The following is an 18,368-nucleotide window of genomic DNA, read 5'->3' as shown; positions in this document are numbered from 1 at the left end:
CCGTCTAGATCCTCCCACTCATTACCCGCTTTACAGGAGCATGAGGGAGCCTCAACCCCAGATCCTCCACCGGATGCTTCGGGCTAAGATGTGAAAGAGGCCATTCATTTGCTCACTCAGTTAGTTGCCGCTTAGACCCAGCGACAAGGTACGGGTCAAGGTGATAGGGCTGTTAGTGCAAGAGCCCATGACTTTATTTGCTTGAACCCTCCGGAATTCTTCGGGTCAAAGCCGAATGAGGACCCTCAGAACTTTATTGATGGGATGTTGAGGACACTTCGGTTAATGAATGCTTCGGACTTTGAATCGGTATAGTTAGCATCCTATAGATTACGCGATGTCGCAGTTCATTGGTATACGGTTTGGATGGCTTCAAGGGGAGTTAATGCACCTCCCCCGGTATGGCAAGAATTTGTTGATGCTTTCCTATGACATTACTTGCCCCCTGAGGTTCGACGGGCTAGAGCCGATAGGTTCTTGAATCTTAAGCAAGGAAGCATGAGTGCTTTAGAGTATAGTCTCCACTTCAATTCTTTGGCTAGGTATGCTCTAATAATGGTGGCGGATATGGGTGGTCGAGTGCACCAATTTGTGAGTGGCTTAGGGCCACATTTAATGGATAAATGCTTGACTGCGTCCCTCCAGAACAACATGGATATTTCGCGCATTCAGGCCCATGCCCATAATTTGAAGGAAAGTCAACAACAACAAAGAGGTGAGCGTGAGCTTGACAGAGGTTATAGCAAGAGGGCTAGATCTTCGGGTCTGACTAGTGAGTTTAGAGGAGGGCAAATACAACAATTTTCTAGGCACTCAGGCCATTCTATGACTAGTGCACCTCCATGATTTACGGGCTAGAGATTTTATAGATCTACTCACTCCGGGCCGAGTCAGAGTTTTAGAGCTTCTGGTTCTCACTACAAAGGCGACTCGGGTCAGACAAGTCCACCCATGCCACGATGTTCTCAGTGCGGGAAGTTACATTGGGGCCAGTGTCGATTAGGCTCAGATGTTTTCTATGCATGCAGCCGGCCAGGCCATATCATGCGTGACTGCCTCTCGATTGGTGGTAGGGGGAGGATCCAACCTTCAGGGTCGGCAGCTGGGTCTTCATCTTCTATACGCCCTTCGGGGTAAGGCTTTCAGACACCAGTTAGTCGCGGTAGAGGTAAAGGAGGAGCTCCCAGTTCTAGTGGTCCCCAGCACCGTATTTATGGTTTGGCTGGACGGCAGGATCTTGAGTCCTCCCCTGACGTTGTTACAGGTATATTATCGATATTTTCTCTTGATGTATATGCATTGATAGATCCGGGCTCCACATTGTCATATGTTAATCCTTATATTACTGGTCGATTTGGGTTGAAACCGGATTCAATTAAATCTTTTGAAATATCTACACCCGTTGGTGAACCGATAATAGCTAGCCGAGTATATAGAAATTGTATAGTTGTGATTTGTAATCATCGTAATATGGTTGATTTACATGAGTTGAAAATGGTGGACTTTGATGTTATTATGGGCATGGATTGGTTGGCTTCTATCTATGCCAATGTCGATTGTATAATGAAGATAGTTCGTTTTCGCTTCCGGAGAACCGACGTTTTAGAATGGAAGGGAAATACGGCATCTCCGAGAGGTAGGTTTATTTCCTATCTCAAGGCAAGGAAAATGATTGCAAAAGGTTGTATTTACCATTTAGTCCGGGTTCAAGATATAGAAGCCGAATCGCCGACTCTTCAGTCTGTTCCCACGGTGAATGAGTTTTCGAATGTATTCCGGATGAGCTTCCTGTGCCTTCCTCCAGAGTGGGAGATTGATTTTGCTATTGATGTGCTACCGGATACTAAACCCATATCTATTCCTCCTTATAGAATGGCTCCCGCAGAGTTGAGAGAATTGAAGGAATAGTTGAAGGACTTGCTTGAGAAAGGCTTTATTCGGCCTAGTTCCTCCCCGTGGGGAGCACCCGTGTTGTTTGTGAGGAAGAAAGATGGTTCAATGCGAATGTGCATTGATTACAGGCAACTGAATAAGGTGACGGTCAAGAACAAATATCCGCTTCCAAGGATTGATGACTTATTCGACCAATTACAGGGCGCCAAATAGTTTTCAAAAATAGATTTGAGATCCGGATATCATCAAGTAAGAGTTAGGGAGGAAGATTTTCCTACGACAACCTTCAGAACCAGATATAGCCATTTCGAGTTCCGGTTAATGTCGTTCGGGCTAACTAATGCACCGGCAGTGTTCATGGACTTGATGAACAATGTGTTCAGGCCTTTCCTAGATTTATTTATGATTGTTTTCATTGACGATATCCTGGTATATTCTCCGTCCAAAGCAGAACATACGGATCATCTACGCACCGTTCTTAGAGTTCTTCAGACTCGAGAGTTATTTGCAAAATTTTCAAAATGCGAGTTTTGGTTGAATTCGATGACCTTTTTGGGGCATCTTATTTCAGTCGATGGTATTCGGGTGGATACCCAGAAGATTGAAACCGTGAAGACTTGGCCAAGGCCTACAATACCTACGGAGGTTCGTAGTTTTCTGGGCTTAGCAGGTTACTAAAGAAGATTTGTAGAAGGCTTTTCTGCTATTTCTGCATCATTGACAAAGCTAACTCAGAAATCAGCTAAATTTCAATGGACGAATGCTTGTGAACGTAGTTTTCGAGAGTTAAAGAATAGGTTAACTTCGACCCCGGTCCTAACACTTCCTGAAGGATCGGAAGGCCATGTTGTCTATTGCGATGCTTCAGCCGTTGGGTTAGGATGTGTGTTGATGCAGCATGGTAAGGTGATTGCTTATGCTTTAAGGCAGTTTCGAAAGCATGAGAAAAATTATCCAACCCACGATCTTGAGTTAGCTGCGGTGATTCATGCATTGAAGATGTGGAGACATTATTTATATGGTGTCCATGTGGATATCTACACGGATCACAAGAGCCTTCAGTATATTTTCAAGCAAAAAGAATTGAATTTACGACAACGGCGATGGTTGGAGTTATTGAAAGACTATGATGTTAACATCCTATACCATCCTAAGAAGGCGAACATTGTGGCTGATGCTCTTAGCCGTAGATCTATGGGAATTTTATGTGATGTTCAGCCAGAGAAAAGAGAGTTAGCTCGTGAGCTCCAGCAATTAGCTAGGCCAGGAGTTCGGGTAGTGGAATCAGGCAATGTGGGAGCTACCATTCAGAATTCAGCAGTTTCGTCACTAGTGGCTGAAATGAAAGAGCGCCAGTACGAGGATCCCATGCTAGTTCATTACAGAAATACACTTCCTCAGAAGAAGAAGTCATCATTTGAGATTTTTGGAGATGGAGTTCTCCGATGCCGAGGTAGGTTATGTGTTCCAGATGTCGCAGGATTACACCACCAAATATTGAGAGAAGCCCATTGTTCCCATTATTCTGTTCACCCCGAAGCGATGAAAATGTATCATGATCTTAAATCCATATATTGGTGGAATGGAATGAAGAAAGACATAGCAGAGTTCGTGGCCTACTGTCCTAACTGTCAGTAAGTGAAAATTGAGCATTAAAAGCCCGGTGGATTGTTGCAAGCTATGGAAATTACAACTTGGAAATGGGAAGTGATTAATATGGACTTCATTGCAGGCTTGCCTCGTTCTAGGCATAAATATGATTCTATATGGGTGATTGTGGATAGACTCACGAAGTCAGCTCATTTCTTACCGGTCAGAACTACATATGTAGCTAAAGATTATGCAAGGCTTTATATTAAAGAAATAGTGCGACTCCATGGTGTTCCAGTATCTATTATTTTGGATAGAGGGACACAGTTTACTGCAAACTTCTGGAAGTCTTTTCAAGAAGATTTGGGGACTTAGGTGAATCTTAGCACAACATTTCATCCACAGACTGATAGGCAAGCTGAGCGTACCATCCAGACTCTTGAGGATATGCTACGGGCATGTGTATTGGATTTTGGAGGCAATTGGGATGATCACTTACCGCTTATTGAATTTTCTTATAACAATAGTTATCATTCTAGCATCCAAATGGCGCCGTATGAGGCTTTGTATGGGCGCAAGTGCAGATCGCCAATTGGGTGGTTTGAAGTATGGGAGACTAAATTGATAGGGCCAGACTTGGTCCAGCAAGCTATAGAGAAAGTCAAGCTTATACATGACCGATTATTAACATCTCAGAGTCGTCAGAAATCCTATGCAGATAATCGTCGACGGGACTTAGAGTTCCAAGTGAAAGATTGGGTATTCTTGAAGGTGTCGCCAATGAAGGGCGTCATAAGATTTGGCAAAAAGGGCAAGCTTAGTCCCCGGTACATTGGACCTTATGAGATTGTACACAAGGTGGGCCAAGTGGCTTATGAATTAGACCTACCTGCGGATTTGGAGTCAGTCCATCCGATTTTCCATGTATCGATGCTTCATAAGTGCATTGGAGATCCTTCTAGAGTTGTATCGGTAGATGATATTCATGTCACCGAGCAATTATCCTACGAAAAGTTCCATTGCCATTCTAGATAGGCAAGTACGGAGACTCGAACCAAAGATGTAGCTTGATTTAAAGTCTTATGGAGAAATAATAACGAGAGAGAAATGACATGGGAAGCGGAAGAAGACAAGAAGTTCGTGTACCCGCATTTATTTCCACCTTCAGAGAGGAGACTCAAAGCAAGAGACGCTTGCATGCCCCTGGTATGTAATGCTTTGTTCAATGTTTTCTTGGTCATGTGTGGCTATGGTTGTTGATGTTGTTGTTGTAGCCCTGTGAGGCGATATATTTTGGGTTGCTATGACAGGATGGTAGTTTCATATTACAGGGGAAACTCTGGCAAAATTTTTGTAGAATCGCCAAGAGTCTATCATTCGAGGACGAATGTTCTTAAGAGGGGGATAATGTTACACCTCGTAGTTTCGTCCGTTGAGATTTGTTAGGTGTTAGTTGTCCTAATCGTGGAAACTGGAGTTATCTTCTAGGATATATGAGATTATATGTTCCCATATTATGGTTATGGGGGGTTTAAGCCCATGAAATAAGCTATGGAAGGATTTGAGAACAAGCAAATTAAGGAATGGAGTTTGTCGGAACTTTGGGAAAACTTGGACAGGATTTTGGTCCAATTTGAGAGAGGTATATCTCCTAGAATATGAGGAGTTTTGGTGTGTTTCTTTTATACAAATTGAAGTTCATAGAGTCTAGTTTCCAACGCAACAAACCGTTCCTCAATGTGACATCGGAGTAAAAAGTTATGGGTGTTTTAAGACAGACTGTCCGAGCAGAAATTTTGACGGACCAGTTTGACGACCGCAGAGCATTTTGATGGATCGCAGAAATTTCTGCGGCCCGTCAAATTGCACTTTCCCAGCGTAAAACAGTCACGGTGAGCCATGTTTGACTGGGCAGTTCTATGGAGCATTTTGACGGCCCGTCAAAGTGGGCGCAGGATCGCCCAACGGGATTCTAAGTTACGCTTTATATATTTCATTCCACTTCATTTGGGCATTTTATTTTCTCAAATCAGATCCAAGAGCTCTCGAAAAACCTCTCTTCAACTTCATAAACTAATCCAAGCCAAAATCCAAGGGAGATTAAAGATCAAGAGGCAAGAATCAAGATATCCTTGTGTTAGAAGTCTTGCTAGGGTTAGTAGACTTCAAGAATTCTTTGGATATTGAAGCTAGGGTTTTCATATAAGTTGATTTCTTGCTCCAAAGCTCATTCTTATGAGATAAAAGGTTAGTTTTCATGCTTATTTCATGTTATCAAGAATGCTTAGTTGTTGAACAACTTGGGTAGAAGGAGAAAGTAGAAAATGAGTTCTAAACGTAGTTTTTATGATGTTCTTGAGTAGTAAGCTAACTTGAGTTATGATTCTTAGTATGATATGGATATAATCTTATTATAGAAGGTAATAATGATGATGAGAAAGTGTTCTATGAAAAATGTGCAAAGGGTTAGTGTGAAGTTGTTAGTGTAAGTTGAATGTGAGAATGAATATGGAAGAGTTAATGGAATGTGACTACGTGATTATGATATTGTAGAAGTTATTATGGTTATTTGGGAGTTTCTTTGTAATATGGTGGAAGTCGATGAAATAAGGCAATTGCTGCCCAATTTTCATTAACTCATGAATTGTTCTAGTTTGGATTTAAGAGTATATTTAAGGCTTGACCAAGGTATGAATCCTTTTAAATGTAGATTTTCCAAGCTTCGACGGTGAACGTTAAGTAGTTAAGAAGACAACGAGGTATGTAAGGCTAACCCTTCTTTCTTAATGCATGATCCCATTGATGTATACCTTCATGTGAAATCCATAGTATCTTCCGTGACGATTTCATTCCTAGAATCATTAAAGCTCATGATCTTGATATTCTCACTGTACCTTTGGTCCCATCCTATGATAGTTGATTCTCTAAGGAAGGATATAATGAAAATGATGATGACGATGATAATATTGAGAATGTGTATGGGCTCCTATGTGTGTGTGTGTGTGTGTATATATATATATATATATATATATATATATATATATATATATATATATATATATATATATATATATATATATATTAAAGTATGACTAATAAGAACACCGAGCTTATATGGTATGATATCTATCGCGCGCACACCACCGCAAATGGGCACGGATAACACCGAGCCTTGGTAGGCTGTGTACGTATAACACCGAACCTTATCATGGACGGGTATGTAAGAAACCGAACCTCTATGGTGGTATGATACTACTACAAGTATAAATGTATGAAATGGAAGGTTCCCATTAGAAAGGGGTTAAGTAAATACGATGAACAACGCTAGAGGTATAAATGGCTTCATTATTTCTTGACCTCTCTATCTTATGCTATTTCTTACGTTTCTATTATTATGATTGATCATGCTTTACATACTCAGTATATTATTCGTACATCGACGTCTTTTTTTTCTTTGTGGACGCCGTGTCATGCTGCGCAGTGGGCGGAGATAGACTTGACCCATAGACCGGTTGTTCGTAGATCGTATAGAGAGCTCCATTTGATTCGGAGTCAGCCTTTTGGGTATTATTCTTTTATGTATATATGGGCATAGCGAGGTCCTGTCCCGTCCTTATGATGCAGTTTTATACTCTTCTTAGAGGCTCATAGACAGTCATGTATAGTAGATGTCTTTTGCCTTGTTAGCCTCGTCGGCTTGCGTATATGTGTATGGGCATAGTTGTTGACGTTGATATATAAAAGTGTTTTAGCCGTTGGAAATGGTATTATTGAGGCATAGAATTGTTAACAGGCCATGTGGCTCATCGAGATATGAATGCGAATGTACGATAAGAGGTGCTTGGTGGGTTAGCTCCGGGTTCCCGTCATGGCTCTCCGGTTGGGTCGTGACATAAACAATGGATTCTTGTTATAGACTTTGCATTGGAAAACTGGAATTAAGTTGAAAATTATTTCTATTTAACAAGAAATGATTGTGTAACGGACCTGTTGAAGTGAACAAGATCTAGACATTTTTATGAAGCAAAAAATGGACTTTGCACTAGAGAAATTTTGGGCTAAAACGAACGAACCATTTTCGAGAAAAATACTGGATTTGGTGTCACAACCCAAACCGATGAGTCGTGACGAGTGTCTGACCTCTAGCGACTAAAGACCCCTAAACACGTATCTGACACATACTGAACATCAAGGGCCCATAAATGGCATAAACTGATCCCATAAAAGGGAAACATCAAAGCTTTGTACAATCTGCATATATACATAAACATGCTGGAGAACAGTGCAAGCCAGCTAGGCTGCTACATATACTGTACACAAAAGAATAGAAGCCGACAAGGCTACATCATCTGACTAATACATACAACTATCTACAGACCTCTACTGGAATGAAAGTCAGAGAAAGGAAGGATGTGGCCCCCTCATACCCATATACATACACATCTCAAAAGGGTGGCATACCAAAACTGACTGCAGCTCCGGATCAAATAGAGCGCACTGACCATCGCTAGATCTAGAGGCCCCACCGAGCCGGACCACCGTTCGTCTACCCATTCGCGGGCATGAACGCAACCCCCGGCGGCGGGGGGAGTCGTACGTATAATATACTGAGTATGTAAGGCATAAGAACAACATATATAAATAAGAATTATGAGTAAAATATGAACTCATAAGCTGAAATAACTGTCTGTACGTATTTGTATGAACTAGTATCTGTATGTGTCTGCATAAGCCTGTACAACTAGCTATGGCTCAATGGGCACACAATATGCATGCTCTCAATGATAATCATGCTCATATACATAAATACAGGTCGTAGTGCTAAGGAACGTTCAGCCCGATCCATATATCATATTTTAGTTATGCCGAGGAACGTACGGCCCGATCCATATATCATATAGTAATATTGCCAAGGAACGTACGACCCGATCCATATATCATACAATAATATTGCCAAGGAACGTACGGCTCGATCCATATATCATATAATAATATTGCCGAGGAACATACGGCCCGATCCATAAATCATACAATAATATTGTCAAGGAACGTACGACCCGATCCATATATCATATAATAATCTTTCGTATATAACGCCTTCTGGTCACGGGTCAAAATACATATATATGAATGAATGTAATGCATGAATGACTGTCTACATAAAGTTGGACCCATGAACAGAAGGAGAAATCATAAAGAGGGTAAATGAATATCAAAGACTGAAGTACTCCTTAGGCTTCCAAGAGTGGAGTAATATGGAAACTCGCTTACTCGTTTGTTGGTTCATATCGTAAGATCATGCCAAAAGAAAGAAAGGGTAGCCTTAACATACCTTAAAGTGTACCCAATCGTCCAAATCCTGCCTCTCGAACTTGGAAGTCTAAAATTAAGATAGCATAGGCCTCAATTAGACTATTTACCTCGCTTACTAACCGTCCTCAAATATATATAAAGCTTAATGACTTATAGACAATAATCTCCTTCAACAGCTTACAACTCTTCAACTCTTCATTCGATCCAACATCAACCACAATACCCACAACGTAATGACAACACATAGAAATATATCAAAATATACTTCAATCCATTCCCATTCACCTCTTAGAATAACCTCAAATCACTATATTACCCTTCATCAACTTAGCACTTCCACAGTTACCCTCTCTTTACTTAGAATCACTAAAACTCTAGATAAATAACTTAAATACAAGGGTAGAAATAATTCACATACCTTGAGGGGTCTAAGATTCCAAAGATCAACTTCAACTCCAACCCCTCTAAGCTTCACAACTTGAAGAAACCTTAGGAACAACCTTTTTCTTGACAGGCACGGGTTCACGGGCTCGGATCTTACCAAATCTTCACTAATAATGATGGGAAATATTGGCAGAGAAAATATTAGGGTTTTTATGATTTGGAATGGAGGAAAATAAGAAATAAGGTCGTGGCTCCTATATTTATACTTAGAATTAAAAAGGCTACAGCGGTCCGGTTCGACGATCGGGTCGACGGCCTGTTGACGTGTCAACGGTCCATCGACCTGCGCCTGCAGATGCAAGGCTGCGGGACCCTATCGACGCCGCACATCGACGGTCCATCGAACATGTCGACGACCCGTCGACGATGACTGGTGTCTGCAGATTTTCTCTGATTCAGTTCAGATCGCGTCGATTTGATTCGCTTAACTCCTAATCCTATAAATTGCCAGGAATACCTGCTGGCACCCTTGTACACGAGGTAAGACATTTTCTATCTTCAAAACTCGAGCTCGAGTCTCTATTCCAAGGGCATACCCCGCTAGAAAACCATAGATTCTACCACTACGACAATGAGGGGTGTAACATTCTTCCCCCCTAGAAACATTCGACCTCGAATATTCGAACAATTCTGGGTTATAAAAAAATTTCAACAGAGTTTCCCCTGTACTTATAACAATCCGTCCTACACACAGCAACCTAAAATAATGCCACATAGGGCCACATATTACACATACAATACCATGGCCTCACACGACCAATCATGATAGCTGAAAATGGAATAATACCTGGGGGTGATGATGCCTCAGACTGCACCTCCTATACTGCTGGGAACAAATGCGGGTACTTAGTCTTCGTTTCCTCTTCCGCTTCCCAAGTCACTTTCTCAACATTCTTGTTCCTCCATAAGACTTTAACGGAAGCTACATCCTTGGTTCGCAACCGACGGACCTGCCTGTCCAATATAGCCACTGGAACTTCTTCGTATGATAATCTGCCGCTCACCTCGGATATCATCCATCGGTACCACTCTTGAAGGATCTCCGATACATTTACGAAGCTTAGATACATAAAATACTGGATGTACCGACTCTAACTCAGAAGGCAATTCTAGCTCATATGCCACCGTGCCCACAGTACGAATGATCCTGTATGGCCCAATATATCGAGGGATCAACTTACCCTTCTTGCCAAACCTCATCACTCCCTTCGTAGGCGAAACTTTCAGAAAAACCCAATCACCTATCTTAAACTCTAGCTTGCGTCGCCGATTATCCGAATAGGATTTATGTCGACTCTGAGCTGTTAGCAATCTCTCTCTAATAACTTTCACCTTATCAACTGTCGAATTAAGTCTGGGCCTACTAAATGATTCTCCCCGACATCAAACCATCCTATGGGCGATCTACATCTCCGCCTATATAAGGCCTCATAAGGAGCCATCTGAATGCTGGAATGGTAACTGTTGTTGTACGCAAACTCGATAAGGGGCAAATGATCGTCCCAACTACCTTGGAAGTCAAGCACACAAGCTCTAAGCATATCCTCAAGTGTCTGTATAGTACGCTCCGCCTGCCCATCTGTCTGCGGATGAAATGCGCATACTAAGACTCACCCGAGTCCCCAATCCCTGCTGAAAAGACTTGGAATTTAGTGAACCTGTTCTCCCTATCGAAATAATGGTACGTAGGATCACCATGAAGTCGTACAATCTCCTTAAGATAAAGCTTCGCGTAATCCTCGGCTGCATAAGTAGTTCTGGTAGGCAGAAAGTGGGCTGACTTTGTGAGCCTATCAACTACAACCCATATGGAATCATACTTCCGCAGAGTACGGGGCAAACCTGTAATGAAATCCATATTAACTACCTCCCACTTTCATGACGGAATCTCCATAGCCTGCAATAGACCTCCGGGCTTCTGGTGCTCTATCTTGACCTGCTGACAATTTGGGCACTGAGCAACAAATTCTGCTATATCTCTTTTCATACCATCCCACCAATAAACTTCCTTGAGATCATGGTACATCTTTGTTGAGCCTGGATGAATAGAATAGCGAGAGTAATGTGCTTCCCCCATAACTTGCTGACGAAGCTCTGCAACATTAGGGATGCACAATCTACCTCTATGTAGGAGTACTCCATCACCTGTAATCACAAAGGGTGTCTTTTCCTTCTGAGGTGCTGTACCTCGATAATGAACTAAAACAGGGTCCACTACAACAAATTTGATTATCAGTGACGTTTTATTTTGTCTCCTAAAAGTCATTTTTTGTCACAAAAAACCTTTCTTGACGAAATAATTTTCGTCAATCAATCGTCCTTAAAGGTGGGTCGCTAAAAGTATTTAAAGACAATTTAGTGTTTCGTCGCTAAATCTAGTTATATTAACTATGACATTTATTTTCGTCCCTAAATGCATAGTATTTATGACGAACTTGTTTGTCTAGAAAAGTATAGAAAATTTGTAGCTGATAGTGTATTTTTGTCGCTAAAAAGGTTACAAATGCCGACGAAATTACCTTGTCACTAATTATTTAGTTTAATTAGTGACGAGATCAATTGTCTCCAAAGTTATATGCATTTCGTAGTTGAACAAACATAATTTCATCACTAAAGGTAGTCTTTTATGTACAAAAAAATAATTCGTCCCTAAATGTATAAATTAGTGACGACTTTGTTTTTATTTAAAAGGTTTACAATTTTGTAGGTAAAACTATTATGTCGTCACTAAAAATATTGCTTTTACTGACAAAATAAAATTGCCACTACGAATTGTCATAATTAATTACCATTTCAATTGGCATAAAATACGAGGTTAATTCGTAGTCAATAAGGAGGTGATTCTGAGAAATACAGTTATATAAGAATATTTCATTGCTAATAAAACATAAAGTATATAAAGTATACATTATAAATTTATAACCCATTTTCTTTGTACGTATGTATAACCCAAAAAATAACATAAAATGTCTCCAAACTATTTTGTTGTCTTCAAACTTCTAGTTGTGGCTGACTTCATTTCCCGTTGTTGAAGAACCTTATCCTTCCTATATTAAATCCAAAAATAGCAAAGGACCAAAAGATTAAAAGAAATTAGGAAATTTTGATAGTAATCCAATTAGAATTTATCAAAATTATCAAATTCGGAGGAAAAGACGGTGCATACAATGGAAACTAGATATTGGTAAGAATTTCAACGAGGCATTAAGACTTGAATACCATAGAAATTCCAGTAACCACCAAAGATTAGGTTCGCTGGAGCTACTGCTAAAAAGGCGACTTAGTGAGTTACTCAACGCTAATATATTGATAGTACCAATTATAAGCATCTGACGACGAGAACATCCAATTATTTGAAATAGTGATAGATATCTCTTACATAAAAGAAACTCCATTTAGTAATAATTGAAATATGCCAAAAAAATCACGACAGTGCTTATACTCAAAAATAAAAATAAAAATAGAGGGTCAGCATATGTATAATCCAAACAAACATCCTCTTTACCAGAATACAGAGACACAAATGCTCAATGGTGTAACAAGCAAGCATCATTAACATAAAGTGGTTGCTCAGTTTTAAAGGACATTTTTCAAAATAATTTGTTACATTTTAAATAATACCGAATTTATGATATGGATACCAAAGATGAAAGTTACCGGAACTAATCAGACCATAGAATGTTAACCATGACATGTAGTTTTCATTTTCTTGTACACAACTAGGCAATGACTGAACTTCCTAACGGGACCAACTTAAAAAATGCTCTCTATCTGAACAATGGTAGTATTTACTTTGAAGCAAAAGAGTAAGCAGGGTGAAGTGGGAAGATACCTCGATTGAAGTTAGAGAAAACAACTCCTGATTAGCATAATCATCATTGTTGCATTGTATTCTAGATGCTATTTTGTCCAACTATTTCAAACAATAAGAAAAGTAAGATAACCATAACAACATATAACATACAAAGAGAAAGTAGTCAACCCTCCAACGGTCTTACAAGGTTGTAACAATAGATTCACTGAAAGAGATGCATCTTAGAGTAAGAAACAAACTAAGTTCAAGATGTAGCCCAAATACGGAATATTGATACAAAAGTCAGAAAACAATGGACTCACAGTAAGAAAAAGCACCTTCCTATGAATTCTTAACACAACACAGCTTACCCAAAGAGTTGTCAAACTAAATTCTAATACAAAAGTTGAGTGACCCAAGATAGATCTTCCAACAGCTTGTGCATTGTTGTACCAGATTGCTAGTTGTGTTGATTTTCACACATTTGTCCTATAAAAGAAGAAAAATGCAATTACACTTTGATAAAAGGAAAAGAAGACAAACAACATGATTAGGATTACATCTGTTTATCTGCTAAAAAGAATATACGTTACAAGCTCAAGAAAACTTGAACCAGATTACCAACAGACAATGCTCAAGAATTTTGCTGAGGCACTTTTGAAGAATATAAAATGGTCAAAACTTAAGAGTACAGGTATACACTCACTTGCTATCGCTATGTCATACACCAAAAGCCAAAGATTTCAATAAACGACGCCCAATGCATTTGAAAGAAGTAGAATACTCAAAAGATATCAAACTATTTCGCTTCATTTCATTTTTTTCTGTAATTTTTCCAATTCATTAAGAAAATCAAGAATCATGAAATGTCTAGGTGAACTAGGAAGGAGAAATTTTAATTTTTACTCAAAAGCACTCAGCAAAACAAGATATATTTACAGAAAATGTCTCATGATACATACTATAGCAAAGTGAAAAGACACTAAAAGAAAAAATAAAAAGAACCAAAGAACTATAAGGAATATAATTATCTGGGTGTTGATTTGAAGTTACACCAGTATGTGCAGCCTGACTAGAAATATGTACTCTGTCTTAATGATAAGTTGCACTAATTAGAACATTAAAATTCTGACATGATGCTTTATACTCAAATAGTCCCTAGTTTCAAACACAATTTGAATCCTTTTTGTGCTTAAGGGAAAGCTAACGTCTTTAACCTTCCAATTTTCCTAACTTTTATTCTAGCATGAAACAAAAACAAGAAATGCTAGATGCACCAACTCTTGAAACTAGAAGGATTTAGTTTCTCATATATTACAATGAATGATATCACCCAAAGATAAAGACATCAACATAATTCATCAAATATTATGAAGAGACATTAAGCTATATACTCGAGAGAAGAAAGAAAAAGTAAGGCTTCAAAATGAAATTGAATTTAAGAAAAAAATAAACAATAATTAAAGGGAAACACTAACAATATCTCTAAACAACAACCAACAGTGGCAAGTCACACATGCCTCCCATCTCTCTAGTGCTTTTCCTTTCTTAAGAGAAGCCAGAGGTAGCACTAGTGTAGTGTTTTTTCGTTGTGAAATTAGCAGAATATATCAGCCAACATTAATAGAGCAAGCTAACTTTTAAACAAAAAACCTTTTTTAGTCCCCTCCTTATACTATCTTAAACAACTCTCTCGATCTCTTAGAATGATGAAACCGAATTATTTCTTATCAATAACCACCACACTAAATCTATATAATGCTTTCTAAATTAGTAAATGCTATTCAAAGCACTTAATGAAGAAAACAAAATTGGCAATCAACTTGAAGAGTACAGCTCATACAGTCATAAATACGATATGGAGAACGAATTGAGGTAATAACCTTTATGACAGATTCTCAAACAATAACAACATACCCTGTGTGGTCCCATAAGTGGGTCTAGGGAGGGTAAGATGTACGCAGACCTTACCCCTATCTTTATAGGGTAGGGAGGGTGTTTCCAATAGACCTTAGGCTGGAAAGAATGACTCTGCCATCACATAGATATCCAAGTGCTATGTTATCATATTTTTCATATTCTTGTTAGAACTAGATCAACATCAGATTCTTGTTGGAACTAGATCAACATCCATTATCCTGACAGTGGAAATACTTTTCAAGTTCTTAAGCTTCAACAATGGAATTAAGTCATTCAGTTGAGTTCTTTTTTCATTTCTTGGTTAATTTAACCAGCACTATGTCACTTGTTCCCTTTGTAATGACATAGGCAACATGTTAGAAAGTCCTACATGTATAAAAAGGGAGGAAGGAGTTCAGCCAACTTGGGAAAAAAAACCTATAGAGGAAACAACTCAATAGTAGCAAGCCTATATAACACTACCAACTTCTTTCCCAACGCCACTATAGGGCATGGAACAGGTACAACTTCAAACTTCCAAAACACACAAAATTAGTTTTAAGAAAATAGTAGACATCATTTAAACTCTTCTCTATATTTATCAACCTGAACATTACAAATGAACTGTAGATTGAATTACAAAGCAACTTTAACTCAACAGAGGACCCACAAAACCGCAAAAGAAAAAGAGTTAAATCAGTTCTATTATTCACTTGTGCCAAATTTAAAACTCATGGATAAAAAAGAAACAGAGCAAAATCTATTGAAAATCTTAGCAATGAATTGAATCACTTGAAGCTCTCTTAGAACATCTACACGCTTCCTAACTTGTGGCATCAAAGTCTCGAGTATATCGGTATGCTACCCAGCCAAATTCTGAAGCTTATTCAACAAATTACACAAAAAAACAAAACAATGATTAAAACACATAACATTATTAAATAAAAAACAGGTGGAACAAATACAAAGCAAAAAGATAAAATATTACTTCATCAAAATCCTGAGAAAATTAGTGAGCGTAGACTGCAAGCCTAAGTTTTGGCAAAAAAAATAAATAAATAGAAAAGACAAAATAACTATAAGAGGAAGAATAGGGGTGTGCAAAATTGAAGTGGATTTTGAAGTTTCAGTGGTGAGTGTTAGCAATTAGTTTGAAAATACTATGGATGAGTCCTCTGTGTGTAATTTCTGGGTATTGGACTAGATATGATGATAATACGAAGGCGGGTTCAAACAAAAACCTTAGTTCATAGCCTTAATCGAATTCATCGAAGCATTCAAGAACCAAAACCTTGAACATATAAACAACTGAAATTAGAGGGAAAGAATCTTACCATCTCAAGTCTTAACCCAAGAATTGGAAGAAAAGTGAAAGCCAACGATGAACAATACCGATAAAAGGGTTTGATGCAACTCTACAAGGTGAGACCCAAAAGTGAAAATAAAAGACATAATGAGATTTGGGGGAAAGGCAAAGAAATAGGAGGGAAACATTGGCGCTTCTATTTTTGCTTAAAATTTAGAAAGAGTTTTGAGAAATTAAACATTTCATTTTCACCAAGAATTTAAAAAAAATTGCAACGGTGCAAATATGTTCTTGCAAATTTAATTAATTTTAAATTTATTATTTTACTCATATTTATGGCAACACGTAAGGGTGTCAATAGTAAAAAAATTGATTTTAACCGAACCGATGTACACCCAGCATAATTTTTTCAAATATATTTTATATATTAAGTTTACATAATGAAACAAAACAAAAAAAAATCGCCTTGGGTGTAGGTGATGGAAACGGCTACAAGTCAACACGTAATTAACACCCAAAGTCCCAAATCTGAAAGTTATTATGGTACTCCTATTAAAATTAAATTAGTTCTAAATCACTAATTATATATAAGTCTCTATATAATAGCTCTTTATTTTGAAAATCACTTTTTTTTAAGGAACCAACGGATATTCGTCGGTTTTTATAGAGCCAAAATGCTGGGAATTATTTTTCCAACTAAGTCTATTGATAAATTGAACAAAAAAAAATCATTTATTTCATAAAACGACAAAATCAGTCGGTTTTGTATTAAAAATAAATGAAAAATAATATTTAGAAAATCGAACCATCGGTCGATCTTTTTGGTCAAAACTCATGTTAACTTATTAAAAATGACCTATTGAAAAATTGATTGGCATGGTCAGCAATTTAATAGCAGCTAGGAAGAAGTGTAAACAACGAGAGTTGTTCAAACTAGCATATTGAAAGGTATTTTTAAAGAAAATCAATGGAATAATTGATTATTTTTGGCACAAAAATGCAGTTGAATAGTATAAGTAAGAAAAACAAAAACCTTAGACCAACTAGCATAAGTAGTCTACTGTAGAATAACACCCTGCCATGGTCCATACCTCGATTAGATTTTCAGTCAGTGCATTATAAAACCGATCGAATCCGTAGATTTTTAGTTTTTTTCCTCCCAATTAACTAATAGACTCATTTTGTTTTTATTGAAGATTTGGACGGTTAGTAATATCAATGTGCTACTTTTCGACAATCACAAATCAATTGATTTTTAATCAAAACTCCACTATTTTTTAATGTTGTTGCTCGGATTTTGCCTTTGGAATAGGCAGTATTTTTACTAGTGAATCACAAACCCCACTCTTACTATGTTTTGTGTTTGCATTGACCCTTGACTTTTCATAAGATATAGTATCATTCTATGATTTAGTCTTGTTGTTTCCCCTTAAAAGCGCTTGAATAGATGTTTGTTAATTGTCACTTGTCACTCATAATCGTAGGATCCATGATTTAAAAACGATCGGGACAATACTATCCTAACATAAATTTAACAAAATTTTCAATGACGACTGTGGGATAAACCATGTCAGATTGGTTACTGATAGTTTGAGCAGTGACGAAAACATATGTATATACTAAGTATGATTTCTGCTATAAAAATAAATCTTCAACACATGTGAAGCAACTGTGAGAGATAGCTCACTGGTTAAGGTTGTACAAAATGTAAGCACAATCGCAGGTTCGAATATGAACTCACTCATTTGCGCATCGGTGCACTTGCACCTCTACTCTTCCACGTGGGCCCGCCTCTGCTTCAAATCATTAACAATTGTTGCCAAAGAACATTTGTATTTAGCTACGAATATTTTTCGTAGCAAAATAGTTGAATTTATTCAGCTACAAATTTCAAGTCGTCACTATTTATCACATTGCATATTTTGTGACAAATCTTTATTGGCACTAAGTTGCAGCTTGATTAGAGACAATAAAGTGATTGTCACTAATTGTTTATATTATTAGTGATGAAAATTAAGGTCACAAATAAATATAAAATTTTGTGGCTAAAGCTTACAACATTTAACTGCAAATGCTAATTTGTCACTATTGTAACAACGTATTTTTTGTGACGAAATTTTTACATGTCCA

The 18,368-nt window shown here is 38.0% G+C and overlaps 1 long non-coding RNA gene across 6 annotated transcripts; it reads right to left on the bottom strand.

Annotated features, from left to right (window-relative positions):
* Positions 1–12,096: 12,096 nt before the first annotated feature.
* Positions 12,097–16,424, bottom strand: LOC132051469 (uncharacterized). 6 transcript variants are annotated; one of them, XR_009413721.1, is made up of 5 exons: positions 16,239–16,424; positions 15,725–15,808; positions 13,372–13,522; positions 13,073–13,153; positions 12,097–12,287 (listed from the first exon to the last, which is right to left on the bottom strand). It is a non-coding gene; the product is annotated as an uncharacterized LOC132051469 (long non-coding RNA). The 6 variants fall into 6 exon arrangements; XR_009413720.1 differs by having other exon boundaries at positions 13,357–13,522; positions 15,725–15,814; positions 16,267–16,424; XR_009413722.1 differs by having other exon boundaries at positions 13,405–13,522; positions 16,239–16,423.
* Positions 16,425–18,368: the final 1,944 nt, after the last annotated feature.

Source organism: Lycium ferocissimum, chromosome 4, assembly GCF_029784015.1.
Source record: "Lycium ferocissimum isolate CSIRO_LF1 chromosome 4, AGI_CSIRO_Lferr_CH_V1, whole genome shotgun sequence".
Taxonomy (NCBI): Eukaryota; Viridiplantae; Streptophyta; class Magnoliopsida; order Solanales; family Solanaceae; genus Lycium; species Lycium ferocissimum.
The sequence above is the reverse complement of the archived record's forward strand: the minus strand, read 5'-3'. Positions and strand labels throughout refer to the sequence as shown.